This window comes from Molothrus aeneus, unplaced genomic scaffold (assembly GCF_037042795.1).
Source record: "Molothrus aeneus isolate 106 unplaced genomic scaffold, BPBGC_Maene_1.0 scaffold_36, whole genome shotgun sequence".
NCBI classification, from domain to species: Eukaryota; Metazoa; Chordata; class Aves; order Passeriformes; family Icteridae; genus Molothrus; species Molothrus aeneus.
In genome coordinates, this window is record NW_027099027.1 from 1,585,789 (window position 1) to 1,605,587 (window position 19,799).

The 19,799-nt window shown below is 53.1% G+C and overlaps 1 protein-coding gene and 1 pseudogene across 1 annotated transcript in view; one reads left to right on the plus strand and one right to left on the minus strand.

Annotated features, from left to right (window-relative positions):
• Nucleotides 1–19,799, minus strand: part of LOC136570728 (uncharacterized) — a 2,607,743-nt pseudogene that overhangs the window by 1,564,022 nt on the left and 1,023,922 nt on the right.
• LOC136570729 (uncharacterized) overlaps nt 1–19,799 on the plus strand; it is a 2,347,277-nt gene that overhangs the window by 1,451,777 nt on the left and 875,701 nt on the right.

Consider the following 19,799-nt stretch of genomic DNA (forward strand, 5'->3'; position numbering starts at 1 on the left):
GGCTTAGATGGGTTTGGGAGGAGACAGGCAGAAGTGTGATCCCTTTTTGGAGAGGTGGGATGGGGGTTGTGTGGGGCTGGGTGTGTGGGGTGTATTTGGTAGCAAATAAAACTTTCCGAGTTACTGATTTCTGTCCCGTTCATTTTCAGACAGTTCTGTTTGCAGAGTGCCACCTTCTCTGCTGATTCAATTCCTTTTTAAAATCATCTAACACAAACAATCCAAAAATCAATATCCAAATAAAACCACCCACACACAATTAAATTTTTAAAAATAATGTTAATATTTTAAGAGTACTAAAGGATATTATTAAAGTTTAATTTTTTGGTTAAAATGTCTGAGAAATTATAGTGGTGTTTGGTTTTGTGTTTAGAATATTTGTAATATGAATTTTTAACTAAGGTGTGTTAGATTGTATGTTAGTTTTTTAGATATTTTTTATCTAAGTATATTAGTTATTGAGTTAAAACTTTCAAAAGGTATTTCTAGATATATAATTTGTTTATTTATATGCATTGGTAATATTATAGTAATAGTTGTTGGTTTGGGTTGAATCATTGTTGGAGTATTGTAAAGAAGACTTGAGATTTTTATATTCCATTTTTATTTTAATTTATTTAATTTCAATTATTATTTCTTTGTTTATAATTTTATTGCAATTTGTTCAGGGGATAGGAAGGAAGTTCAAGGTCAGGAACATTTTTTCCTGGCTGGGAACTGGAATTCCAGACCCTGGGAGTGTGTGCAGGACCCCACAGACTGGGATCAAATATGGGCTGGGATCAAATATGGGCTGGGATCAGATATGGGCTGGGATCAAATACGGACTGGGATCAAATACGGGCTGGGATCAAATACGGACTGGGATCAAATATGGGCTGGGATCAAATATGGGCTGGGATCCTTTGGATTGGGGCTGCACAGGCTGGGACCATAAGGATCAGGACCACACAGACTGGGATCAACTAGACTGGGATCAAATATGGTCTGGGACTCTATGGAATGGGACCATGCAGATCAGGATGATCGAGACTGGGATAAACTGGGTTGAGATTATAGGGACTGGGATTGCACAGCCTGGGAAAAAGCTTTGGCTACCATTGGCTGCCTTTGGCTGCCATCCCCGTCTGAAGGTGGCCACATCAAGTTGGTTTGATCCTGTTTGGGGGTCCCATCCCCCTCTTCCCCCCGCTCTCCCGCCCCTTCCCCATCATTCCCCCAGTCCCCAGTCCCCTCCCCCGTGCTTGGTTTTGGGGGTTCCAGGCCCCTCCTGCTCCCTTTGGGGGTCCCGACCCCCCTTTGGTTGAATTTGGGGCCCCCCCGCCCCCCTTCTCCCCGTGCCCCCCGCTCCCCCCGCGGCCGGGGGGGCTCCCAGCGCCCCCAGTGCCACCAGTGCGGCCCCAGCTGCCCCCGCACGCCCCATCCCCATCGCCGGGGTCACCGCCCCCCGCCCCAAATTCCGCTCCTGGACACTGAGAGCCATCAGCGACAAACGCTCTGACTGGCTGGGAATGGCCCCTGGAGCAGCGGCACAGGGACCTCTGCAGCCTGAGCTGCCCTTGTTCCTCTCTGTCCGTGCCCAGAACGCAGCGCGCAGGGGAACGGCAGCAGGGCCCTGCGCCTCCCCGGGCTCTGGTTTTGCGTCGCTTCAGCTCCACGGAGACGCGGCTCAAGTGAAAAACCCAAACAGTTTATTAAGGGAAAGCGAAGGGGAGGGCTGAGCTGGGAGGCAGAAAAGGGGATGGGCAGGGCCTGAGGGCTGCAGGGAGGCAGCTGCCAACAGGGAGAGAGATGGCAGGAGCTCCTGGAGCTTGCCACGGGCTCAGCTCTGAGCAGCCAGAGCTGTGCCTGGAGCTCCAGCTGGTCCATCCTGCTCTGCAGGTGCTCCCCTCTTCAATGGGCACTGGAAATCGCCAATGGACGCCGGTACATCTGATCCAGCAGACCAACAAAGTCCTGCAGATCTTCTTTCAAAGGTCATCTGAAGCAGTTTGCTCATGCACGATGGGCTCTCATCTTCCTTCAGGGCTTGAAGAGCTGGAAGAGAGAGGAACAGAGGCACGGTCAGAGGCCAGATTGAGGGAATCCAAGGAAAGCCTCCTGCCAGGGCCATCCCCGCCGGCTCTTGCCATGGCCAGGAGGGAGCGGGAGACAAGGGCTTGGGCCGGAAGGTGCTGGCCACGGATCGCCCACGTTTCCCTGACAGCTCTCTGGGCTCTGCCCCCGCCGCCCCTGGTCCACACGGGGAGCAGAGCCCTCCGCAGCCCGGGCACGGATTGTAGCTGCGGGGCCGGGATGTGCAGCTGCCCCCGGCGGTACTGGCTGCCACGCGGCTGCCCTGACTCACCCTCAGTGAGGACCTGGAGCTCCTCCTTCTGCCCCATCATGAGCACTCCGGCGAGCCCTGGCAAGACAGAGCCCGTGTCGGTCCCGGGCGGCACAGCTGCCCGGCACGGGCGCTGCCAGCCCTGCGGCCGCACGCCCTCCTGCCCGGGCAGGGCTCCTGCCGGCCCCTGCCGCACGCTGCCGCCCGAGGGCTCAGCTGCGGGAGGGCGGCGGCAGCGCCGAGGGCAGCCGGGGCTGCAGCGGCCCGGGCGCGGCTCCCGCTGTAGCCGGGGCAGCAGCCGGGCCGGGGGCAGGGAGGGGCGCCGGGCTCGGGGCTCACCAATGAACCTGACGGCCGCCTCTCGCAGGGGCCTCTGTGGGCTCCGCAGGCGCGGCAGGGCCCAGCGCAGCTGCTCGGCCGCTCGGCTCTCGTCCTGCAGCAGCTGCGGGGAGCGGCGGCAGGGAAGGCTCGGCACGGGCTCTGCCCCTCGGCCGGGCGCTCCCTGCGCCCAGCAGCGGCCGAGCCGGCCCGCACGGCCCGGGGCAGGGAGCAGCGGGGGCGGCGCAGGCTGGCGGGCCCGGCTGCGGCGCCGGGCAGGGCCACAGCTGCCAGCGCCCCGCACCGAGCACCGGGGGCAGGGCTCGGGCTCCCGGGCTGGCCTTACCAGGCTCTCGGCGAACTTCGTCCGCCGCTCCTTCGTCAGCAGCTCCTCCAGGTCCCTCCTCCTCAGGAAGCGTGCTGCACAAAGCAGGGCTTGGCCGGAGACCTGGAGAGCGGCAGAGAGCCGCAGGTGGCACCCGAGCCCAGGGCACGGGACCCGTGTCCCTGCACCACGGCCAGGGGAGGCTGGAGCCCGCCAGGCGCCGGGGCAGGAGGCGGCTGAGCCCCCTGCCAGGCATGCGGCAGCATCACAGAAAACCTCACCTTGGCCACCTGCAGGTTCTCATCGTGCCAGCGCAAGAACAGAGGGAGAAGGCTCTGGTTCACGACTGTTGTTAGAAGCTCTTCCCCCTCTTCCACTACCAGCTCCATCACCTTGCAGAAGAGCTGAATGGAGAGCAGTTGCACGTGGCTGTTGTCCTGAAAGGAAAGGAAAAGTCCTAAGCACCAACTACTCCAGGCCCGTTGGGGCAAAGGCCCAGAACTGCACATGGCACAAAGTTTCCAGGTAGCATCCAGTGCCCTTGGCTGGGGCACAGAGCCTTACGTTCTCAAAGTGTGGCAGGAGGGGCTCAGCCAGCTTCAGGGCAGTGAAGGGTAGCAGGAGGTCTTTGTCCTGGAGCATATGTGTGAGCACACAGAGGCTCATCCAGACCACCTCTGCATCTGGATCATCCAGCTGCTGCACCAGGTGTTGATAGAGGCCGCGTATTCCTTCTCCCTGTGCGCAAGACCAGGCTGTGCTGTGAAGCCGTGAACGGCCGCAGCACCAACAGCTGCTTGGGGCACTGGGGCAGCTGAGGCGGGAGGCAGGAGAGCTGGGAGCAGCTGCCTCTGCTGCCAAAGGCCAGCCAAGCCCAGAGGTCTGCATTGCCCCGTCCCATGCTGCCAGCGGGGCTTCAGCCACTGCCCCCTTCTCACCAGCGAGGGCTCCTTGCTGAGCACCACGAGGCCTCTGAGCACCAGGCGCAGCCTGTCCCTGCACTGGCTTGGCAGGTGCCTGGATACCAGCAGCAGGGCACTGGGACCGTGTTTGCTCAAGTCCAGGCACTCGAGGAGCTGAAAGGCACAGGCCAGTGACGGGGGAGCCGGCCGGCAGGAGCCCGGAGCCACACAGGGCTGGGCCCAGGCAGCAGCAGCAGCAGCAGCAGCAGCAGCAGCAGCAGCAGCAGCAGCACAGGGCGCGGGCAGCGTCCCAGGCGGCTGCGGCTCCCAGAGGGCAGAGAGCTGGGAGGCAGCTCAGCCAGGCAGCGCTGCACACCCGGCTCACCTCCACAAGGAACGCCAGGGCAGGCAGATGCCAGTGGTGCTGTTTCCCCATCAGCAGGCTGAGCAGGTGCGAGGCCATGAAGGGACACAAGGGGCTCAAGCCACGGCGCATCTCCCTGCCAGGGGAAAAAGGCACCAAGGCCCTGAGCCGGGCAGGCAAACCTCTCTCTGACTCACAGAGGTCTGATCTTTCCCCAGCACTCTGCAAGGGCACATGGGCCCCTTGGGAGGCAGCTGCTCCTGGGCATCCTCCTCTCCCAGCCTTTTTCAGTCTGCTCGGCCCTCCCTCGCTGACAAGGCCCTCTCGCTGACAACCCTGGGAACTGTGTGGGGCACTCTGGGCAGGGGGCACAAATGCTGGCAGTGGTGGCAGGAGTAAGGGATCTCACCTGGCCAGCAGACCCGCTGCATAGTGCTGGGTGTTGGCACAGAGCAGGGTGTCCCAGAGCAGCTTTTGCTCCGAAGCCAACAGATTCTTGCCAAAGCCCAGGCAGGAGAGCAGAGCCTTCATGGTCTGCACTGCAAACCTGCGTGCCGAGCAAAGGCCAGGTCACTCTGGGAGCGCTGGCCCTGGCCACAAGGACGTGGGAAGGACGGGGCGACTGGCACCTGTTGGGGTGGCAGGGAAGGCCGTGTTCCTCCTGGCACGCTCTCCAGAAGGTCCAGGTCTCAATGTCCCCTGGCATCTGCTCTGTGGTGGTGACAACTTGCCAGAACAGAGCCACGAACAGTTGGGGAGAATGAAGCAGAATGGCATAGTGCCACTCAGACATGGGGGCAATCCTCCACAGCACCAGAGTGGCCTGCAAGAGACAAAGCAGCCTGAGGCAGCGCTCAATGCCAGGGTGTCCATGAAGCACCCGGCTTGCTGCCCCTAGGCCGGCTTTGAGCCCAGGCAGGGAGCTGCAGGCTGGGGAGAGCAGGGAGAGCTGCTGGAGAGGCAACCGGGAGGGCGAGCAAAGGCCAGCTCCAGAAACTCACAGCCAGGGCAAAGACAGCCTTGTTGTCCCCGCAGGAGAAGCTGCCGTAGGGCGGCTGCTCCTCCATGGCAGAGAGCAGCGCTGGAAGCACCTCCTGGGCGGCCACTTCCGACGTGCCCATGGCTCTCCACATCAGTGCGGCGGCTCTGTGGGAGCGGAGCTGTGCGTCAGCACTGTGCCCCGTGTGGCTGCATGGGGCCGGGTGACAGAGCCCCGGTGCCCTGAGGGGCAGGGAGGGAGCATGGCAGAGGCTCAGGAAACAGAGGTGCCCTAGGCTCCCGCAGCTCTCCGCCTGTCTGGCAGAGCCCGCTGGACAGGCTGGACAGGGCCAGGGGCCCTACGGGCCAGGGAGCACCGAGCTCTTGAGGCAGTTGTGCCCCGTACCTGTCACACATTGGGGCACAGCACAGGAGGCTCATCACCACTTGAGCAGGGTGTTCCTCTGTCAGGCTCAGAATCTCCATTTGCAGCCCAGCGTCCACGGTGACACAGGACGCCAGTCTCTGGAGAATGTCCCTGACTGTGGCTAGCACCTGGAGGAGGCGGCATGGGGAAGACTTGGAGCGCTGTCCAAGGGAGCAACTTGCCCAGCTTCCCCCAAGAAGTGCTTGCCTTCCCAGCCCACTGTGATGGCCTCAAAGGCTGAGGGGGTCCAGCGGACGTAGCTTGAGGGGCCACGTGATCCTGGGAGGCCTTCAGCCCTGGCCCCAGGCTGCTTACCTGCTGTGGAGAAGCAGCACCCTTCTGGAAAACCTCCAGAGTGGCTGCAGGAGTCATGGTCAGTGTGGGCATGGCCTGAGTCTCTGGCACGCCCTGAGCCTGGGTGTGGGTGGTGGCCGTGCCCTCAGTCAGGGCCATGTCAGCCTCCGCCCGGCCCTGGGCCGTGTCCTGCTCAGAGGCTGCTGCGAGCTCCGAGGACGCTGAGCTGGCAGCAGCCTCTGCCCGCAGCTCGCCGGGCCTGGGGTCGGGCTGGGCCGTGCCCTCGGTGCCGGTGCCGCCGGTCTTTGTGTGGCCAAGGCACAGGAGCCTCCGCAGTGCCTGCAGCAGAAGGAAGGGTGGGAAGAGAGGGACATTCCATGGTCTGCTCCAAGCGCGGGGCTCGGCCGGGCAGTGCCAGTAGGCCCAGCCCAGGTGGGGACGGCTGCAGGTACCTGCGCTGCTCTGCGGAACAGGCCAGGGGTGGGCTCTGGCTCCTGAGTCCGGTCCTTGGCTGCATCTGGCAAAGAGCGAGCGCAGCCAGAGCTGAGGGGCTGCGGGAGAGGCCGGAGAACAGAGCTCAGCCCTGCGCTGCCCAGGCAGGGAGAGCCCCGGGATGCCCCAGGGGATGGAGCACGGCCACTGCAGGGTGTCTGCCCGGCCCCTCTTCTGTCCTGTCCATGGGCATTTCCCCAGGGGATGGCATGGCATGGCATGGCATGGCATGGCATGGCATGGCACCAACTGGTAGCTGGCTCCAGCCCTGCAGCCCAGCTCTGCCACTCACCCTCCTGCGGTGGATGGAACGGCACCACCTCTTCTGTCTCCTGTGCCAGGGCAGCTCCGGGGCCTTCTTCCTCCTCCTCCTCCTCCACCCGGGCCAGCTTGGGCACTCTCGGGGGTCTCTGCTCCATGGCTGTGCCTGGAGCTACTTGCAGGAGAGATGCCTTGGGAAAGCTCCGGGGCACCAAGTCCCACACTCTGCCCTTGAGGGCAGCTGCAGAATAGAAGCCTCAGGAAGGCCACGGGTCAGCGAGTCCTGTGCTCTGGCCTCGAGCTCAGCTGCAGGAACAGCGCCGCGGAGAAGCTCCGGGTCAGACGGGAGCGAGTGCGCTGTGCGGGGGCTCCTCACGGCACTGCTCTGTCCACTTGTGCCCCGTTGCGTGTTGCCAGCAGCCGGGCAAGCTTCTATTTCCCACGTGTCACAAAGGGGCCTTGGACACCGGCTTCCGTTCCATGGCACGGTGACCGTGCTGCAGCGTGCCACCCAGGGCCCTTGCACACACTGCCTTCTGCCCCGGGGCCGCCCCCGGCCCAGCCCAAGTGGCCCAGCTTGGAAGGAATCCCTGGCCCCAGGTGTCTGAGACAGCCCGCACAGGATCTTTAGGAAGGGCTCAGAGCATCAGCAAACGCTGCCCAGCTCTGCGGGCTCAGTCCTATCCCCATATCTTTCCCCAAGAGCATTTGAATTTCTAAATGAGAATCATTTGAAGGGAGGGGATTGACATTTTCCATTTCAGAGAAGGCTTCTGCCTTCCTTAGCAGACCAAGACAATTGTTTATCATATTGCAGATCTGCACTTGCTGGGCAGCCCCGTTTTACACCCAGGGCCTGGAGAACCATTGCCAGCAACTGGGAAAATCCTAGCTGCTCCATCCTCCCAGAGATGAGGTCTCCAAATTTGCCCCAAAAGTGGGTCCAGCTTTTAGAGGCCAAAAAGAGCAAGCCCCAGTGACTTGACTTGATGATAGTTTTAGCCCAGAAAGCCCTGCAGCTGATGGCACACTTGACAATCAGCAGGGGACACAGCTAGGCCAAAGCCCAGAGCTCTGCCGCGAGCCTTTCTCCTCAAATACCCTTCAAACAAACCTCTATGCAAGTCAGTTGGGAAAGTTTCTTCAAATGATCCATTTCTGGCACTACAGAACTGCACAGGGTTCTGTGAAAGATTCTAAAGCAGCTGCCCTGGAGTCCAAGAGCCAGCACTAAGAGTCCTTGTCATCTATTTGTAGCTAAATCCCACTTTGGGCCATTTGAAGGAGTTTGGAAGGTGCTAGAGAGCGGACCTCTGAGTTTTTTAGATGATGCCATTGCTTTTTCTTCTCTTCTCCATAGACAGGAAGGGTGAGTTTGGCTCACATCTGCACCGCATGGCTCACAGGGCCGCAAGACTTGTAGTTACAAGAGCTTTGAAGGATTTCTTGGTCAAGAAGACACGGCCAACAAGGATATTTATGTTTTGGAGCCAATCCTTCAGTATTTCATCTTACGGACTCATGCTCTTGGGGTCTCTGGCTGGTCAGAGTGAGCCCGAGATAAGTTCCAAAGTCTCTTTTCCCAGCCCGCTGCTCGAAGAAGGAGTCAGAGCTCTTCATTTCCCGCTCTCAAGGTTGTTTCTTGTATCTTATCTATAAAATTCTTTCTCCTGTACTGCCAAGGTCCTCTCAGCAAGACAGTCTAAGGCACTCTGCCTGCCCCAGGGCGGCGTTATCTTTTAATCCTAAAAACTACCTGTACGATATTTACAATTACTTTCCAATACCTATCACCTATGTTAGACAGTAAGCTTCTACTCTTAACCATTCTAAAAGTGCCAACATCACAGCAGAAGATGAAGGCCAAGAAGAAGGAGAAAGGCTGGACACGTCCAGATTCCTCCATCTTGCCCCCTGAAGCCCCATTCTAGAAACCCCAACAATCTATTTTTCACCCTGGGATAAATTCACTATCATTCTACTTAAACTGTCATGGCTCACAATTCTTCATGTAAGTGAAGCCCCTAAAACAGTTACTTTCAAGAGATGATGGGTTAAAGCATAGAATATAAAGCAGTTATGGGAAATATTCAATGTTAGGAAATCACATAGAGCAATAAATTGGGTAAGGTATGGAACACAATGACAGGGAAGAGATAAGGACAGACAGTGATAAGTTCAGTGCATTTCAGAGCCGAGAAGAACTGCTGGGTAAAGCACGTTTAGGGCCAACATGTCAAATTGACCCTGAGACCCTTGCCAAGGCCTGGAGACTAAGCCAACTACACCGGGAATTGACCAAATTTGGGGAGAGGTTCAAAAGTTTAAAGAGGAAGACTCCTCGAAGCTGATGAAGGCCGACCGGAACGACCCCTGAGAAGATCCTCAAAAGAGAAGTCCCCGCCCACGCTCCGCCTACACCACTCCCCATATGTATATGCATGAATATGATGTAATCCCAAACCTAAAACTGTATAAAAAGGTACGCTTTTGCTGTAAAGATTTAGAAATCCCATTTTAGGATTTCTCCGACATCGTAATAAAATACCTCCTGCTTATTTGACTGAGTCTCTTAAGCAGTAATTTCTCGCCTTTTGGGGCAAAAATCGGCATCATTTCTGGCGACCCAGATGCGACGAAGCAGGGGATCCAGGATCTGAGGAGTCCCCTCGCTGGGTCCGGGGCTGGGACCCTCTGGGCGCCCCTGACGACTTTTTGTCAGAAGAGACTCCCCTTCGGACCAAGCGCTCTTTGGTGGACGAAGAGTTCCCTGCATCTCCTGCTTCTCCTGCTCCAAATTAAAGAGGTATTTTTTATCATTGTTCATTGGTTTTAGGATAAAGCGCTTTATGGGAACACGGGGTCAGACGTGACCACCGGAGGGTAAACCAGAGGACGCTCTGGTAAAGAATCCCTAATTGGTATTTTTGGGTACCTTTTGGTAATTGGTGTCTTTGCTAACCAGTAATTGATGCCTTTGGTGGGTACCTTTTGGTAATTGGTGTCTTTGCTAACCAGTAATTGATGCCTTTGGTGGGTACCTTTTGGTAATTGGTGTCTTTGCTAACCAGTAATTGATGCCTTTGGTGGGTACCTTTTGGTAATTAGAAGAAAAAAAAAAAAAAAAAAAAAAAAAAAAAGAGAGGAAAAAAAAAAAAAATAAGGAGAGTAAGAAAAAAGAGGCAAGACTCTGATGCACTTGTTCTTCTTGTATTGATCTTGTTGGTTTGTTTGAAACTGTGATTTAAGGGTTAAAAGAGTGGTCAGTTTTTGTTTTTATCTGAACTGAACTAAATCCCGGGAACGGTTCCAGGCTGACCGGGAGAACGTCCAACAAATCCCGGGACTCGGTCCAATTTTCTCCACTCCTTTGGAGGAACTTGGAAGGAGTGTATACGTTTTATACCTTTGTTTAACCCTGTTGTATGCTTTGATGTATTGACTGTAAGATTTTTGCAAAGGGACGAGTTTAGTGGTTTTTATGTTGTCTGAAACTTGTTGTGATATTATCGGCAAAACCGTACTATTGATTTACAGTTTTGCGAGTGTGTGACGGCCTGGAGCCGACCAATATCGGTATCCTACGGTCTGCCGGCGACATCTTGCAGTAAAGCAGTGTATTCTGATAGAACGGAAAGGTAGGACAGTTTGAATGAATTAGCACCGTGTATGAGAGAGTGTGTCTGAGACGCAGCCCGGCTGCGAAGCGAGTGGGAGTCCGGCTCTGCAGTTCCTGTCCCTCGCGAGAGGCCAGGTCAGAAAAGGACGAAGCGCTTAGATATTGTATGAATGAGGTGCTAAGATAAACTGGTATATAGTGCTTGTGGGAAGGAGATTTACTTAGTGGGATAAGAAACACCGACCCAGAAAATAGCAATGGGGAGTCAACCGAGCAAAGATATAAATATGAAAACCCCCTTAGGATGTATTCTGAAGCATTGGAAGGACTTGGGGGGGATTCCAGGAAGAAATATAAGTAAAAAGACACTCCTTTTGCATACTGCACGCAGTGGTGGCCGTTGTATAAATTGGATGATGGTGAGAAATGGCCACCAGAGGGGACAATTAATTATAATACCATTTTACAACTAATGCTCTTCCTCCGCCGGCTCAATAAATGAGATGAAGTGATGTATGCAGACATGTTCTTCACCCTGAAGAATAAACCTGAGTGGCAAAAGGAGTGTGGAATTAATGCAGCCCCTCAAGACCCTCTGGTACTAGCCCTGGAAAAGGATAAGAAAGGCTCAAAACCTAAAGAACGTTGCTGCGATGCATGTAGCATTGGGCAGCGATGTCTTAAGCTAACAAGGAGGGACAGTGGAAAAGAGAGTGAAATAAGCCTGTGGGAATACCATCCAGGGCCCCTCCCCAAACCAGGAGAGGAACGAGAGGATCCGACCCCATTAAAAGAACTGGAACGATGGTGGAAATCTAAGTTTGAGTGCAGCCCTGATAAGTTAGACAAGAGTTGGGGGGAGGCTAGCCCGTTAAGGTCGGAAGATAACAGGGGAGAAGGCAGCCCACAGAGATTGGATAGTCCGCAGGGGTCGGGAAGCTACAGAGATGCTGGAAGCCCACCTAGATTAGAGATTGAGAGAGAAGAAGGCAGTCCGCCGGGAGCAGAGAGCCGAGGGGAGACGCGTAGCCCCCCCGAACTAAGCTTGTATGGGGACGGTAGCACACCCAGGAATGGAGGTGCTCGTAAAATGGAAACCAGTACACCAAAGACTGGGGACGAAAGCAACTCACCGGGAGGTGATGTCCCCAAATTGAGATACGGTGAAGAGAACAATAATGAGACATGCGAGAGCGAGGCAGGGAGCAACTGCACTATTGCTATTGATAGCAATGGGCTTGCGTAACGCGATCCCCAAGGCTATCAATTGGTCAATGCTATATGACATCAGGCAGAGAAAAGATGAGACCCCATCAGAGTTCTTGGATAGACTTAGGGCAGCCATGAGACAATACACACCCCTGGACCCAGCGACGGAAGAAGGGAAACAACACCTGTTAGGATTAATGATGGGACAAAGTAATCCAGACATCAGGAAGAAATTGCAAAAGCTTGAGCATCCAGCAAATAAAAACCTGGAGACACTGCTAAATGAGGCATGGAAGGTGTATAATAATAGGGAAATTGAAGAGAAGAAAAAGGAGGACAGGAAGATAGCTCGAGTGGTGGCTGTAGCCGTGGCAGCTCAGAATACAGGTTACTCGGGACCTGGAACCAGGGGAAGAGGTAGAGGCAATCCGGCAAGAAGGGGGGGGAGACTCCAACCCCACCCAACTAGAGTGGGGCCAAACCAGTGTGCGTACTGCCTGAAAATGGGACACTAGAAGCAGGAATGCCCCCAGTTAAGGGAGAGACTATTGGGCACTACTACGGCCACACAACAGGATAACGACTGAGGGGGACCGGTGGGCCGTTCCCTAGCAGACCCACTGGTTAAAATGGAGCTAGGGGAAGGTGAAAAGGAATTGGACTTTTTGATTGATACGGGAGCAACCTTTTCGGTTCTAAATCAGGAATTGGTACCTAAAAGTGATGAATTTGTGCAAGTTGTGGGAGCAACAGGCCAACCAGAAAAAGCTTACTTTTTGAAACCCATCAAATACAAAATTGGGAAACAAATGGGAATTCATCAGTTCCTGTATTTACCAAATTCGCCAAAGCCCTTATTGGGGAGAGACCTATTGGAGAATTTGAGAGCCATAATAAAGTTCAACAAAGACAAATTGGAATTCCAAGTAAATGAGGAACAGCTGATCACAGCTCTAAGCCTGACAATCAGCTGTGTGGAACCAAAGCCTGAGAATCATAACATCAGGCGAATCCTAAGTGAAGTATACCCACTAGTATGGGCTACTGATACACCTGGGAAATCAAAACAAGCAACACCTATCATTATTGAACTTATACCTGGAGCAAGGCCGGTGGTTAGGAAACAATACCCACTGAGGTTAGAGGATAGAAAGGGAATCGAGCCCATAATTAAAAGGTTCTTAGAATTAGGATTATTGATAGAATGTGAATCAGATTTTAACACCCCAATTCTGCCAGTAAAGAAACCTAATGGAACTTATAGATTAGTCCAAGACTTGAGAGCAGTAAATGAGATAACCAAGACATTACATCCGGTAGTTGCTAACCCATACACGCTTTTAACTAAACTGAAAGATAGTTTGACATGGTTCACCGTATTGGATTTGAAAGACGCATTCTTCTGCCTTCCTTTAGCTCCTGAGAGTCAAAAGATTTTTGCCTTTGAGTGGGAATTTGTGGATAGAGGAAGAAAGACCCAACTTACGTGGACAGTATTGCCCCAAGGATGGTGTAACTCCCCCACGATTTTCGAGAATCAGTTAGCTAAAGAGTTAGAGCAGTGGAAAAGGCCGCTGGGAGATGGCACTCTCCTACAGTACGTAGACGACCTCCTAATAGCAACAGTGACAGAGGAAGAGTGCATTGCATGGACTATTTCCCTGTTAAACTTTCTGGGTTTAAGTGGATATCGAGTCTCCCAACAGAAAGCGCAGCTGGTGCAAAAAGAAGTGGTGTACCTGGGATACGAAGTCTCCAGAGGACAGCGATCCCTGGGAGCAGCCAGAAAAGAGGCCATCTGCCAGATGCCTAAACCAGAGACGATGAGAGAACTGCGTGCCTTTCTGGGGATGACAGGTTGGTGTCGGCTATGGATCTACCAGTACGGGATGCTCGCTAAACCGCTGTATGATTTGTTGAAGGAGACCAAGAGTGTCCTAGTTTGGACTCCCGAAGCAGAGGGGGCCTTCAAAAAGCTGAAACAGGAGCTAATGAGAGCACCAGCTTTAGGTCTCCCAGATGTATCAAAACCATTCTGGCTGTTCTCCCACGAGCGACAGGGGATGGCCCTAGGAGTCCTGGCACAGCAGTTAGGACCACGTAAGAGAGCTGTGGCCTACTTCTCCAAACAGTTGGATGAAGTAAGCAAGGGATGGCCTGGCTGCCTGAGAGCAGTGGCCGCAGTAATCATTAATATAGAAGAGGCCAGGAAACTCACGCTGGGCCAAAAGGTAACGGTGCTGGTGTCTCACACCGTCTCAGCTGTGTTGGAGCAGAAAGGTAACCACTGGCTGTCACCTTCCAGATTTTTAAAATACCAGGCCATTTTGGCTGAGTCAGATGACGTGACTATTCAGGTCACTAACATTGTGAACCCAGCTTTATTCCTAGAAGGGAGAGCCCCAGCAGAGCCGATCGAGCACGACTGCCTGGAAACAATTGAGGCCGTCTACTCCAGCCGCCCGGACCTCAAAGAAGAACCATTCGAAGATGCGGACGACTGGTTCACGGATGGAAGCAGCTTCGTGAGGCAGGGAGTGAGAATGGCCGGCTATGCAATTACCACCGCAGAAGAGGTAATTGAGTCGAACCCTTTACCCGCAGGGACTTCAGCCCAGAAGGCAGAACTGATAGCTCTGATTCGAGCCCTGGAATTGGCGGAGAACATGCGGATCAATATATGGACAGACTCTAAGTATGCCTTTTCCGTCGTACATGCTCATGGGGCCATCTGGAAAGAAAGGGGACTGTTAACTGCTCAAGGAAAAACAGTCAAACACGCAAAAGAGGTCCTGCGACTGCTGGAAGCAGTCCAGCTCCCAGCACAGGTGGCCATAATGCATTGTAAGGGACATTTAAAGGGGGACACTATCCCGGAGATAGGGAATAGAAAAGCAGACGCAGAGGCTAAATTAGCTGCTGCAAGAACTGAAGAAATAAAAGTAGCAGCTCTAGTACCAGGTGAGTTAGACACAAATTTTCGGCCAGAATATCAGGAGTCAGATCACAGGTGGATTCAGAGAAATAAAGGTAAAATGTTAGAGAATGGTTGGGGTCAATTGGAAACGGGACAGTTAATAATACCAGGGAATACGATGTGGCAGTTTGTGAAAGCAGAACACGAGAAAGCCCATTGGAGTTTGGACCCGCTATACCAGTATTTGCAGGCTCGGATAGCAGGACCAAAATTGTTCACCACTGTAAAACATGTCACATCCCAGTGTGAGAGGTGCCTGAAGAACAACCCGAATACAGGAACTAAGATACATCCAGGGCCATAAATCGAGGTAAATTCCCAGGTGAAGTGTGGCAGATTGATTTTTCTGAGCTCCCAAGAAAAGGAGGGTTTCGATATTTGCTGGTATTAACTGATACATTTTCTGGGTGGCCTGAAGCATTCCCTTGCAGAACAAATAAGGAAAGAGAAGTGACCAAAGTACTGTTGAATGAAATCATTCCACGGTTTGGGGTACCGAAGAGCATTTCTTCGGATAGGGGTACACATTTCTGTGCAAAAGTGGTAAGGGCAATAAGCAAAGCACTACAAATCAAATGGCAATTACACACGCCCTATCGCCCACAGGCCAGCGGCTAGGTGGAAAAGATGAACCATCTTATTAAGCAGCAGATTGCCAAAATATGCCAGGAGACTAATTTGCATTGGTATCAAGCTTTGCCTATTGCTCTGCTTAGACTGAGAGTCAAGCCAAGATCGAAAGAAAGGCTAAGCCCATTTGAAATTCTGTACGGCAGACCTTATGCTATGCAAACTGTAAATGGGGACGCTGTAGATCAAATAGGTAATCAGTATATTTATGACTATGTGATTATGGTGGAGAAGCAATTTGACAAGAATGCTGCGGTGGTGATTGACCACCAACCTAAACAACCTAACTGTAAGTTGCATCCTTTTAATCCCGGTGATTGGGTGTATGTTAAGAATCTTTTAAGAAAACCCCTACAAGAAAAGTGGGAGGGACCTTTCCAAGTGCTGCTGACCACCTTCACCGCGGTTCGAATCAAAGAGCGACCTACGTGGATCCATTACTCACGGGTCAAGAAAGCACCGGGGAGTAAACAAGAGGAGTAGACACCGTGACCCGGATTCCACTCCAGACCCCTACTATCCTGATCATCAGACCCTTGGGGTTCCATATGAATGCCAGCCAAGTTCTCTTTGGATCCCAGCTAAATGGATAAGACCTGCCTTGGATGTGGAGCCTTCTGAATCAGCTGACCCCTCGGGATCACCTTTATCGGGCCCCAGGTAGTAAAGAGGTCAGATGAACTGAAACTGCTGTTAGACCCCACGTACTCTCTGAAAAAGGTGCAGATGAATATTCAGACTAACATTACCCATCTGCAAAAAGACTGTCAACCGTTCAAACAACAAAGCCTTAAAAGATGGGAAGCATGGCTAGCTACTAGGTCTTATCACAGGCGGGCGCAAAGGGATATAAGTGGATGGGTCGGCACTGGATTTGGAATACTGAATACCATAGATCAAGAGGTATTGGTTAACAAATTGAGTACTGTCACCACCAACTTAGGAAAACTTAAAGTGCCCCTGAGTTCATCCATGCTTACATTGGCAGAAACACAATCACTGGTAGTTAGGTTACTAACCCTGGTAGCAAATCACACTGCTGAAGATTTTGCTAGAATTGCCGGCTATACAGGAGACATTAGCAAGGAAATTGCGCTTGCTATCCAATGCACACAAACACAACAGTGGGTACAGTCAGTGGCAGCAGGGATAATAAGAGAAGGAACGTCAGGAACGCTGTCCCAGGAAATAAGAGAAACGATACTGAAGGATAGTCATACTACACAGTTTGAAAGGGACCATCAAGCCTGGTGGCAATTAGTAAACTTTACTTATGTACCACAGCATGAGCACATTGAAGCCTATGTTCTTACCATCAGTGCTGCAGAGGAAAGGGCGATTTTCCCTATCCTTACCTTAGGGACCATACATCAGAATGTCCTTGTTAGGCCAGTAGATCATAATGTTTGGGCGAGTTATGATGACGCCAAAAATAAGTGGCAGTCTGTTAGTACGGAAGCATGTATTCCTAGGGGGCAACTAGGATACATATGTGAAAATGCTATAGTAGAAACAGAAGATTTATGCTTAGATGCTGAAAATAGTGTATGCACTTTTGAAATGCTTCCACACAATAGAGTACGGTCGCAGGTTTATTATGTAGGGAATGGATGCGCCTGCGTCAGAACAGCTTGCAGTAACGTAACTGTAGATAGTTGCCAAGAGGAAACTAACAATACTAACTTTTGTGTATGTAATTTTACCAAGATTATAGGTTGTGATTTTAACTATACCGCTCCTGTAACCACCCAGCAGCTAATTAATGCAGACTACGACCTGTATCATGAGTTGCCAAAATTACAGATAGGTATGGATGTCGAGGTTCTTAAGGCGATGCTCGTGCATCCAGAAGTAAGAAGACTGGTGCAAAAAGTGAACCAAACAGTTAAGCGCATGGTCCTACAGGTGGAGCACAACTCAGAAAGAATAAAAAACATCCTGACTGAAGTAGAACAAGTAGGCCAACATCACTGGTGGGACGTTTTCACAGGATTTTCCCCAACAGCAACACAGGTCTTTCATTACCTGGTACACCCGATACTAATTTTAACTATAGCAATGCTTATACTGACTTTTATGAACCTATGCTTGTGGTGGAGGCTGAAATCCTTGATGAGTAAGATCCAAATGATTTGGGCGATGGTGCGGGCGTATCAACGCCCCGAAGGATTAGAACTTGACGAAAGAATTCGTAAGTTATAAGAAAAGGAGGGAAATGAAGCCCCTAAAACAGTTACTTTCAAGAGATGATGGGTTAAAGCATAGAATATAAAGCAGTTATGGGAAATATTCAATGTTAGGAAATCACATAGAGCAATAAATTGGGTAAGGTATGGAACACAATGACAGGGAAGAGATAAGGACAGACAGTGATAAGTTCAGTGCATTTCAGAGCCGAGAAGAACTGCTGGGTAAAGCACGTTTAGGGCCAACATGTAAAATTGACCCTGAGACCCTTGCCAAGGCCTGGAGACTAAGCCAACTACACCGGGAATTGACCAAATTTGGGGAGAGGTTCAAAAGTTTAAAGAGGAAGACTCCTCGAAGCTGATGAAGGCCGACCGGAACAACCCCTGAGAAGATCCTCAAAAGAGAAGTCCCCGCCCACGCTCCGCCTACACCACTCCCCATATGTATATGCATGAATATGATGTAATCCCAAACCTAAAACTGTATAAAAAGGTACGCTTTTGCTGTAAAGATTTAGAAATCCCATTTTAGGATTTCTCCGACGTCGTAATAAAATACCTCCTGCTTATTTGACTGAGTCTCTTAAGCAGTAATTTCTCGCCTTTTGGGGCAAAAATCGGCATCATAAGGTTGATTTTTCCAAGGGCTAAATCAAAGGCACAGGGGTCTTGGGCTCTGTGCCAGGGTCTCTGAGCGCCCTGGGTCGGGGCTCGAGTCCTCCAGGGCAGCCAGAGGAATTTCCTGGGATCTGACAAGAAGCCCTGTTGTAGTCCCTGCGTGCAAGAGTTTACTTGATCCCTTTGATGCCAGAGAGCACCAAGGACTTGAACCTTGCTGGAGTCCAGCCCTGCCTGCCTGTCATGGAGAAGAGGGAAAAGATGAAGAACCTGGGCGGTGGTTGAGCCCAATTGGCATTTTTCCATTTCTGATTTCCTCCCAGCTTTTGCAGCAGGGCAACAACCCCATCACTGCAAAGCACTTCCTTTTGCAAGGCACACACTGACCTTGGTGGAAGCTCAGGGCTCTTGAAGGGGCTGCTGCAGTTGGCAACGGGAGCTGTTGTTGAATTTTTCACGTTGCTTAACCCCCCCTGCCAAATGCCATCAAGCGGTTGAGGAAGGATAAAAAAGATTACCCTGGAGGAAGGGAGGCCAAGAGCTTGGAAAAGGAGGAAAGAAACGCTCCGATGATGACAATGACAAAAAACCCAATTTATTTTTGACAGCAAATGAACACCGGCCGCCCTCCAGCCCTCCCAGCCTGGCAGGCCGAGCAGTGCCGTTCCCATGGCATGAGGTGCTGGCAGCCTGCGGAGAGAAACCAGAGAGCCACGGTCAGTGGCAGCAGGCTCCTGTCCCCCTGTCCCGCCATGGCCTGTGCCCGGGCCAGGCTGCTGGCTCTGCTCAGAGCCCAAACCTCCTGACCCATTCTCTGTTTTTAGAGAAGGGCAGCGGGGCAGGCCACGTTCCACCTCCTCTGCTTAATCCCGGCACAGCAACCTCCTCAGCAGCTGCAAGAGCGGGATGCCCGTGTGCCCGCTGCCGCCTGCCCGGAGCCCTTCTGCCAGCCGAGCTGTGGAGCCGGGTGCCCACCTCTGGAGAGCTGCTGCCAGGAGAGGAGCCGATCCCAAACCAGGTCCTTGTCCTTCCGGAAGGGGCTGTCCCTGCAGACCGTGGCCCCTGGGGCAGCGCTGGCACTGGACGCGCTCCACGGACGCTGCAGGCGCTTCCCCGTCCGGTCCAGGCACCAGGTGTAATCCTCCTGGGAAAAACAAAGAACAACTGCATGAAAGTCAATTCAAAACAAGACCTGGAAACAAGAAAAAGCACAAAGCCTGTCACCGTTTCATGGGCCTGAGGAGGGTCTGACCACTCCATGTGAGAATTAAACCTGTCCAGGGGTGGGGAAAATCCCCACCTTTCCCGCCCATAAATGCACCCCTTCCTCAAGGGCCTGCAGAGCAGACTAGCTGGGGCACGGCTTCGGAACTCGTCCCCCTCTGCCGCCCCTATCCACATGGATGGATGCTTTTGTCAGGCTGGCTGCCCCCGCCTCAGCCCGTGCCAGGCTGGCTGGCAGAAGCTGTCAGCAAGGCCAGGAGCCAGCTCCCCTTCCACAACATCCGTCCCCTGTCCTGCCAAAAAGCAGCTCGGTGGCCGGCGGAAAAATTAATATTCCCCAGCGCCGCCGAGCGGGGAACCTCCGGCGCGTGGCCAGGCCGAGCCCTGCCGTGCCTGGAAGCACCAGCATCCCCCACCCCTGCGCCGGCTGGGGACTCATCTTGATTCCATCGGGGCGCAGAGCGTGTCCTCCAGGCAGGGGCCGCAGCCAAAGCCAATCGGCTCTGCCCCGCCAGCGGCCAGCTCCAGGATGGTGTGCCCAGCTCCACGTCGTGCTCCAGAAGAATATGCCAGCTGTGCCCCGGCTTGCAGGGACATCACGATGCCATTGAGCTGCAGGGGGATGTTTCCCCTGTCCCAGTCCGTG